At 41.6% G+C, this 9,897-nt stretch overlaps 1 long non-coding RNA gene across 1 annotated transcript; it reads left to right on the forward strand.

Moving 5' to 3' along the window:
• The first annotated feature begins 1,304 nt into the window (after positions 1–1,304).
• LOC127931905 (uncharacterized) lies at positions 1,305–5,998 on the forward strand. Its single transcript, XR_008143393.1, has 2 exons — positions 1,305–1,452; positions 4,734–5,998. It is a non-coding gene; the product is annotated as an uncharacterized LOC127931905 (long non-coding RNA).
• The last annotated feature ends 3,899 nt before the right edge of the window (positions 5,999–9,897 follow it).

Consider the following 9,897-nt stretch of genomic DNA (forward strand, 5'->3'; position numbering starts at 1 on the left):
GCCACATATGACACCACAAGCTAAGCATATGTGTCGACGTGGAGAACGAGAGAGAACACTTCAGATATGTTTGATTCTGAAGACTGCACTGAATGAGTAGCTTTTCTACTACCAGTAATGTTTTTTTGTTGGGCTCTCATAAAAGTGCTGTACTTTTCCACAAAGTGAGAGAAAACACAGAAAGGAAGGAGAGAGAGAAAGGAGAGAGTGCTGGTCCCTTTGGGGGCCGTCCCAGACTGACTCATTTCTGCCAGATCTATCTAAATGGATCTGGTCTCTGTGAAAAATCCCTGGTCTGATGGGAGATGGGAGGCACAAAAAGGATGAGAAAGAAACCATAAATACAGAAAATAGTTGTTGAGGCTGAAAACTAGGCTGGCTGAGAGGAACTGACCCGACTGACCTGACTGAAATGCAAAGGTGTCGTTAGAGTCAGTGCTGCGGCAGTTGAGAAAATAATTACTGGTACTGACACAAACTGCTGACACAAACTGCTTTAAACTAGGCCTATCTGTCAACATGGCTTACTGTAGATACTGTAGCTGTCCTGTTCAGCAACACGGGTGCTATATCACAGTTGGTACAGTATGTGAGCTCAGGTATAATTTCCTTGCTGTTAGAGATAATATTACGACATAAGAAACACTCTACAATAGCAGGTACACTTCTCTGGCAACATGTTGTATTGAGAATCATTTTAAGCTAGTATTTCTCTATTTCTTTGTTCTTTAAAATAGCACTATAATTAAAGGGAGAAGTTATTCAGGTCTGAGTGCAAGGTTATGAGGTCACGTCTCGGCCACTCATCACACACATAGAACCAGAGAAGAGTACAGGTACTCAACAATAATGTCTCATTAAAGAAATGGCTCGTAGTGGCTTATTAGAAACAGAGTTAGTGGTTGACCCAGTGTGGAGAGTGCAATGTGAAGATGAAAGGCAGGGATATAAAATACCTGATCTGTTTCTCTGATGTAAAGAGAAACAGAAACGTATTCTTAATAACAAATATTTAGAGTAAATATTGAGTTTCTGAAGTAGTCATCAAATATTGATATATGCAAATATCAGCAGAGGAATACAGGGGGGTATGGACAGCTTCTGGCAAGGGTATTGCTAAGGGAATGAGTCATTCTGAGAACATGAATGGTCTGACCACCAGAACCATGGTATGTACTGTGAATGAGACAGACTGAATCACATTCACACCAAAGCCGTTAGAGAGGCTGACCACCCTGTCTAAACATGAATGTAGGACTTCTCCGCACCTATTACTAACTATATTCTCTCTCCTCTAGGATTTCCACCCTGCACCTATCGAGCTGTCTGACAGATCTACTCAGGCCTGGCCTCCAAGGCTGTGGAGATCAGACGCTGTGCAATGCTCCCTTAGCATCTGCTTTGAAAACAACACATTATTGCAAAGCCTCATAAATGATGTTGTTTACTAGCGTAAGTCCAAGCCAGAAGCAACTACCGGCATCTTTTCTGGCTTACAATGAGCTGTATTGGCGAGCGAGCTAGTGACTCAATTGCCTCAGAGCTATGGTTCCAACAAGTGAGGACCACTAGAATTGAATAGGGACCGGTCTCAAACCATCTCCGGATCCATAAATGAATGATGAATGGCATACAAGTATCAATACCAGTTTTTTTGACTAGATTAGGGGCACACAGAATGAGAGGTTGGAGTGAGTAGCAGATGTGGCAAGGTCTTTGGGCATTGTGAGTATTGTCTCCTCCTAGACCCCCCTTTAAAGCCTCCTCAGGGGGCCCTTAATGGAACAACAGCTGTGCCGGCGCTATTTCTCATTTAGTTCACTTAGAGGCTGCCTCCTTATCAGCGGCTCAGAACAACAACACAAGGTTGCCCTTCCTGCTCTCCTCTCTTTTCTCTAAAGCTCCCCTAACATGATTGTAAACTTTTTAAATTACATTGTGCTTCTGGAGAGTTGCGACATTGAATTTGATAAAAACCCTCTAGAAACCAAATGCAGCGTTTTCTCCGAGGCAGCTCCCTGATCTCCCCAAACCAACAGCACACACGCACACACACAGACCACACAAAGGAATGCGTGCGCACACAGCAGCACACACACAGCAAATAAGGTATGGATCTAAATGTATAGAATGGTTAGCTGGAGGAGAATGGGAGAGGGTCATGCTTTTTCAATTTCAGACAAGGGAGGGTTTAGTTTAAAAAAAAATCTAGTCCAGGGGAGGGCCATGTCATTTGTAATGAATGAAATTTCAATATTTCTCAGTTTAAAAATTGGTAACTTATTAGGCAATGTATCGATGTGTGCTCAATGCTGACCCTCGTCTCTGATTCTCCTCTGGGCCTGTAATATCAAGTGCACCTATAGGCTATTTATTGTGGTCTCAATACAATTATCCATAGCCTATAATCTATAGGCTATGAAGTGAATGATCGGAAAACCACAGAGCAAAGTTATATTTCTAAGATATTATTCCAACCCTGAGCCCCAGCCTGCTCTGATCTTGCTGATCAAAACATGTTTTTGTGTGCTGCCTTTCCAATGCTGTGCTGTGTAGGCCTACAGTGACAGTTCAAGAGGAGAGACAAATAGTTATTTAAAAAATATATATATATTAGGCCTATTCCCAAAAATGAAATAGCTTGTGTGCGGACTAGACTATAGCCTATGTTCTGTTACATTTTAAAAGGAGAGCGCGAAGATGAGAAGGAAGGAGGTCAAATTTGATAGCTTGTGAGTACTACAATGGATTTTATTAAAAACAATGTGTTTTTTACCCATGATGTATTTATCAGAGTTATTGACCTCACAATATGCCAGATTCGAGTAACTCACATTGTGGTACTGAAACTTGAAGCAGCAGCCGTGGCACCATCGATCAGAAATGGACAGGTCATGGTGCTGAAACTTGAAGCGGCAGCCGTGGCAGCATCGATCAGAAATGGACAGGTCATGGTGCTGAAACTTGAAGCAGCAGCCGTGGCAGCATCGATCAGAAATGGACAGGTCATGGTGCTGAAACTTGAAGCGGCAGCCGTGGCACCATCGATCAGAAATGGACAGGTCATGGTGCTGAAACTTGAAGCGGCAGCCGTGGCACCATCGATCAGAAATGGACAGGTCATGGTGCTGAAACTTGAAGCGGCAGCCGTGGCACCATCGATCAGAAATGGACAGATCATGGTGCTGAAACTTGAAGCGGCAGCCGTGGCACCATCGATCAGAAATGGACAGGTCATGGTGCTGAAAGTAGCCAAAGGCATAATTCATTTCAACGTCTTCATTTTAATCAGACTTTGCTAATGAAAAGAGAGCTTTGTGTTGGAGCCTATTTCTTCTTATTTAAGAAAAAAAGAGGTAGGCCTAGAGAACAAATTAGGTTATAGGCTGCTATATGCATAGATTTGTCTGCAAATTCCTCCACCCAACATGCACTCTTTAAGTAGTCTACCTCAATGTCAGTGAAGGGTTGTTAAGTTAAAACCAGGACTTGAATTGAGTTGTGATAGATAATAGGGTATGCCATAGACCTAATATATATAATAATAATAATATATGCCATTTAGCTGACGCTTTTATCCAAAGCGACTTACAGTCATGTGTGCATACATTCTACGTATGGGTGGTCCCGGGAATCGAACCCACTACCCTGGCGTTACAAGCGCCATGCTCTACCAACTGAGCCACAGAAGGACCTACCTTTTATCAAAGGAAAGAACATGGCCTACCCATAGTTAGGTTAAGATTTAGAAGAAAGTAAAACAGATCCAATTATTTAAAGAGATCTAATAGCGCTTTGGTCTGCGATGCTTTATGCTAGAAACATCTAATTGTCACTATCAATTGATTAAGCTATTCACTTTGTGTACAAAATAATATGTTTCAACCCACTTGTGACCTCTCGTTGGGTTAAGCCACGGAAAAAGAGTAACCAGCAGTTACAGTTTTTTGCTTTGGTAGGTTCTCCGTCTGGGGTGGAAAGGTAGGCCTAACTTGTTCAGCTTTCTAATGACGTCTCAGATTAAACCATTTGCAAACAGAGACAGTTTCGTTACAATAAAGCTGATTTGGTATTGGAGAAATAAGAGAAAAGGAACACGTAGGCTAATACGATGCAAATACGATGATATTCTTGCAATGCTTTTACTATAAATGAAATCTTTCCACTCCTACTCTTGTTCACGGTGGTCTGTGTACCTACAACCTCCTGGCCCACTGTCATGTGCCTATCAAACTCCTGTGTTGCCATGCAATGCATACAGGACGAAGAACATTTTCCAAAACATAAAATCTAAAGCTCTGTCCAAGAAGCGAGGGTAAATGGTAGGCATGTTCTCTGCTACTTACTTCATGTTTTCATTATCATTTGGGGTATAATAGAGGGTCGCTTTTTCAAGGGTTCAGGGAGTGTTTAGGTAAAATATATTTTGCTGAAGGAAGGTCCATCAGGTCCGTCAGATTTTCTCCCTTGTAACCCTTATTATAAATCCACTGTTCCCCGGCAGGCCGTCATTGTAAATACAAATTTGTTCTTAACTGACTTGCCTAGTTAAATAAAGGTTAAATTTAAGAAATTTAAAAAAAAAAATAACATTCACTCCCTAAGCATACCCACACAAACCCAAGAGGACACTCTAATACAATTAGCTGTAAAGCAATTATTCAAGCACTGAGTTTAGGTTTGATGATGTGTCAAACTGCTTGTCAATGCTTTTTCCTTCTCTCATTCCCCAGGTTGCAGCAGTGATCATCCAGCATTCTGTTCCTTCGATATCAAGGGGGATTTCAGTAAACATCACACATTGCAGACCCCCTAGTCTCCTAAATCCGTATACTTATAGCTGCAGCAGATGGTCCGGTGGAGAAGAGGTCAAACATTTCCTCAGTGAATATGATGACACAGCAGATTTATGACAGGAAGCATTGGGGAAACTATATTGGCTATGAAGTGTTCCATTCACAATTAGGAGGCAAGTCTGCATGACTAAGAGGCGGACAGAAGAGAAGAAGAGAAATATACTGGACAAAAATATCAACGCAACATGCAAGAATCTCTGATAAGGAAATCAGTAGGAAATATAAGGAAATCAGTAAATTGAAATAAATTCATTCGACCCTAATCGATGGATTTCACATGACTGGGCATGACTGGGCAGGGGTGTACCCATAGGCCCACAAACTTGGCAGCCAGGCCCACACACTGGCGAGCCAGGCCCAGCCATTCAGAATTAGTTTTCCCCCACAAAATGGCTTTATTAACAGACAGAAATACTCCTCAGCACCCTCCCCCACCCCTCCTCAGATGATCCCGCGGGCGAAGAAGTGTGGATATGTGGATATCCTGAGCTGGTGTGGTTACACTTGATCTGCGGCTGTGAGGCTGGTTGGACATACTGCCAGATTCTCTAAAATGACTTTGGAGGCAGCTTATGGTAGAGAAATGAACATTCAATTCTCTGGCAACAGCTCTGATGGACATTACTGCAGTCAGCATGCCAATTGCACTTTCCCTCAACACTTGAGACATCTGTGGCGTTGTGTGACAAAAATGCACATTTTAAAGTGTAATGATCGCACTGTTTAATCAGCTTCTTGACCTGTCAGGTGGATGGATTATCTTGGCAAAGGAGAAATGCTCACTAAAAGTGATGTAAACAAATGTGTGCACAACATTTGAGAGAAATAAGCTTGGAAAAGGTACTTCACAACTTTACATGTTGTGTTTATATTTTTGCTCAGTGTAGATAGTGCCGTTTGAAACCAGGACAGTGTAGATAGTGGTGCTTGAAACCAGGACTGTGTAGATGCTGGAGTTTGAAACCAGGACAGTGTATATCAGGCCTGGAAATATATTTCTGCCATCGCGGGCCAGAATCATATTACAGGATTATACATCATGTGTATGATTGTGTTGACAGATATCTACTGTAAATCACGTCCAGAAATGCAAATGATTTTACTTTTTTTAACATGCCACAGAAATAAACCACATCCATGTTCTCCTTTTGGTAGGTATTTTCATTATTAAACATGCAATGAACTACACAGAGAGAAAAGTAAACTGTGCATTCAGCACCACGGTCAGCACCACAGACAGAACTCTTGTTAATGGGTATGCACAAAAACACAACGAAGAGAGAGAGCTCAACATTACATTTAAACTACTCAATCAGTGTGAGGAGTGAAATCTCTGATGGGCATTGACTAGAGCAGCGAAGTCAGGTATTGTATCCGACGACGCTGTGCGTCGGATTGCTGAGAGGTGAGAGTCAGTAAGAGATGATCTGTGCCTTGACTTGTTATATTTCGTCACTGAACATGTCTGTTCACATACATAGGTTGACCCAAACATCTTCTGAGCATGACTTCTAATCTTTAAAATGTTTTGTTCATTGAGAGATGCATAGAACCTGGTCCGTGACGTTGTTTTGAATAGTTCTCCAATCACTGCATCAGACTGAAGATCGATATGCTCAAGTTGCAGGTCAGTGGGAGCGTTATCCACATTGAAGGAGAGGAAACTATAGTTTTGGCAAGTCGGTTAGGACATCTACTCTGTCCATGACACAAGTAATTTTTCCAACAATTGTTTACAGACAGATTATTTCACTTATAATTCACTGTATCACAATTCCAGTGGGTCAGAAGGCTACATACGCTAAGTTGACAGTGCATTTCAAGGCCTACCTTCAAACTCAGTGCCTCTTCGCTTGACAACATGGGAATATACACAGAAATCAGCCACAGAAAAAAAAGACCAAAGAAAAAAAATTGTAGACCTTCACAAGTCTGGTTCATCCTGGGGAGCAATTTACAAACACCTGAAGGTACCCCGTTCATCTGTACAAACAATAGTACACAAGTATAAACACCATGGGACCACGCAGCCGTCATACCGCTCAGGGAGGAGACGCATTCTGTCTCCTAGAGATTAACATACTTTGGTGCGAAAAGAGAACAACAATCCCAGAACAACAGCAAAGGACCTTGTGAAGATGCTGGAGGAAATAAGTACAAAATGATCTATATCCACAGTAAAACGAGTCCTATATCGACACAACCTGAAAGGCCGCTCAGCAAGGAAGAAGCCACTGCTCCAAAACCGCCATAAAAAAGCCAGATTACGGTTTGCAACTGCACATGGGAACAAAGATCGTACTTTTTGCAGAAATGTCCTCTGGTCTGATGAAACAAAAATAGAACTGTTTGGCCATAATGACCATTGTTCTGTTTCGAGGAAAAAGGGGGAGGCTTGCAAGCTGAAGAACACTGTCCCAACTGTGAAGCACAGAGGTGGCAGCATCATGTTGTGGGGGTGCTGTGCTGCTGGAGGGACTGGTGCACTTCACAAAATAGATGGCATCATGAAGAAGTAAAATTATGTGGATATATTGAAGCAACATCTCAATACATCAGTCAGGAAGTTAAAGCTTAGTTGCAAATGGGTCTTCCAAATGGACAATGACCCCAAGCATACTTCCAAAGATGTGGCAAAATGGCTTAAGGACAACAAAGTCAAGGTATTGGAGTGGCCATCACAATGCCATGACCCGAATCCTATAGAAAATGTGTGGGCAGAACTGAAAAAGCATGTGGGAGCAAGGAGACCTACAAACCTGACTCAATTACACCAGCTCTGTCAACAGGAATGGGCCAAAATTCACCCAACTTATTGTAGGAAGCTTGTGAAAGGCTACCAGAAACGTTTGACCCAAGTTCAACAATTTAAAGGCAGTGCTACCAAATACTAATTGAGTGTATGTAAACTTCTGACCCACTGGGAATGTGATTAAAGAAATAAAAGCTGAAATAAATCCTTCTCTCTAATATTATTCTGACATTTCACATCCTTAAAATAAAGTGGTGATCATAACTGACTTAATACAGGTTAGGATTAAATGTCAGGAATTGTGAAAAAATGTGTTTAAATGTACTTGGCTAAGGTGAATGTGGCAGCAGGGTAGCCTAGTGGTTAGAGCGTTGGACTAGTAACCAGAAGGTTTCAAGTACAAACCCCTGAGCTGATAAGGTACAAATCTGTCGTTCTGCCCCTGACCAGACCGTTAACCCACTGTTTCTAGGCTGTCATTCAAAATAAGAATTTGTTCTTAACTCACTTGCCTATTTAAATAAAGGTAAAATAAAGTATGTGAACATCTGACTTCAACTGTATATGTGCCTTCAACATAAATGTCCCACAAGCAGTGGGAGTGAGATCAAAACACAAAGGTGAGTATCCATTGGCTTTTAATTTGAATAACACATACGTTTTTCAAAACTTTACTAACACAATTTTTTTGTGATCTGAGCATGATTCCGCGGGTCATATTGAATCAGGTCACGGGCTGCATACGGCCCCCGGGCCAGCCTTTGCCCAGGCCTGGTGTAGATAGTGGGGTTTGAAACCAGGACAGCTATTTTGGAAACAGAAATAGAAAGACGGAGGAACGTGGGTGGGAAAATATAGATAAGGAGGATATTATCTGAATATGGAGACAGAGATATAAAATGGGGGGGGGGAGACTGAATAGAGATTTAATTTGATTTATTAGGATCCACATTAGCCAACGCCAATGGCGACAGCTAGTCCTACTGGGGTCCGACAAAGAGATACTGAGGAAGCAGGTTGAAGAGACTGAGGAAGCAGGTTGAATGGTAGACTACAGTACATGACTAGAGTTGAAACCTCCCACACGTGGCATTTCTCTCTGACCATGGCGCATCTCAGTCCTGCCCCAGAGGGAGCAGGTTATCCAAATTTCAGAGACCATTCCCTTGACTACATGACCATTCCAAAGTCTTTATTGCAGGAAAGTGCGCTTTTGGATGGAAAGTCTTTCATGATTTTATCCAGCTCCCCCTGAGTACAGCCCTCAATGACCAGTCGATTTCTGGTCACCCAGGAGATAAGCAGGAACTGCCATTAAAAATAACATTTCCCTTCTTTTTAGACAGTCACTACCCACTGCATTTTTTTCTTTCTCTCTCTCTCTCTCTCTCTTTCTTTCTTTCTTTCTTTCTTTCTTTCTTTCTTTCTTTCTTTCTTTATTTATTTATTTCCTTCTTTCTTTCATTCATTCATTTTTCAGTCTGAAAGTTTTACAACCTTCTCTGAATATTCTAAATAAACATTGTCTTGACACTTGAGGTGCACATCAACATTTATACTCATTAGTAGGATAAAACGTTCTGGAAGAGGTTAGTGGCTTGAAAGCATGAAAGTTAAATTACAGAGAAAATTAAACATGCAAAGTTGCCTCAATGTATTATTTGTGGTTAATTACATTTCCCTTCAAAGGGGACAACCAAAAAGCTATATGCTCAGACTGCCATATTAGCCACCTTCAGCAAGTCAAAATATAAAATGGCAGATACTTTGCAGCAGGTGGATGTCAGCACCCAACCACTCACCTAACTAAGCCTGAAGAGACAGACAGGCCAGCAAAGATTACAGCAGCAGAATAGCACGGGGCTCTCCTATCAGTGACCACAGAGAGACTGGGGCTCTGGTGCTGGATTGGCATGTCTGCAGTCCTATCTCTCCGTCTGTCCCACCTCCTCCCCATCTTTTCAACCCTTTGCCCCTCTCCCCATTTCTCATCCCATTAATGCCTGAATTATTCAAAGCAGAATAAATTGATTTCTTGATAGTTGATAGTCTCAAATCAAAACCAAATCTCAGGCCCGTCCATTTGCGAGGCAATTTTTTGACAATCAAATATTCATAGAGGAATAAACGTTAGGAGATCATTTGGCTTCTGGAGAAATAAAGTAGACACATTGGAATTTCAAATGAGGAGAATCAGGAAACACACAATTAACTATGACAATATGCAGGTCCAGAGTAATGAATAACTGTAAAGTTATTTTACATTTCATTCTACTCATGATCCCTTTT

Source organism: Oncorhynchus keta, chromosome 9 (assembly GCF_023373465.1).
Source record: "Oncorhynchus keta strain PuntledgeMale-10-30-2019 chromosome 9, Oket_V2, whole genome shotgun sequence".
In the NCBI taxonomy this organism is placed as follows: Eukaryota; Metazoa; Chordata; class Actinopteri; order Salmoniformes; family Salmonidae; genus Oncorhynchus; species Oncorhynchus keta.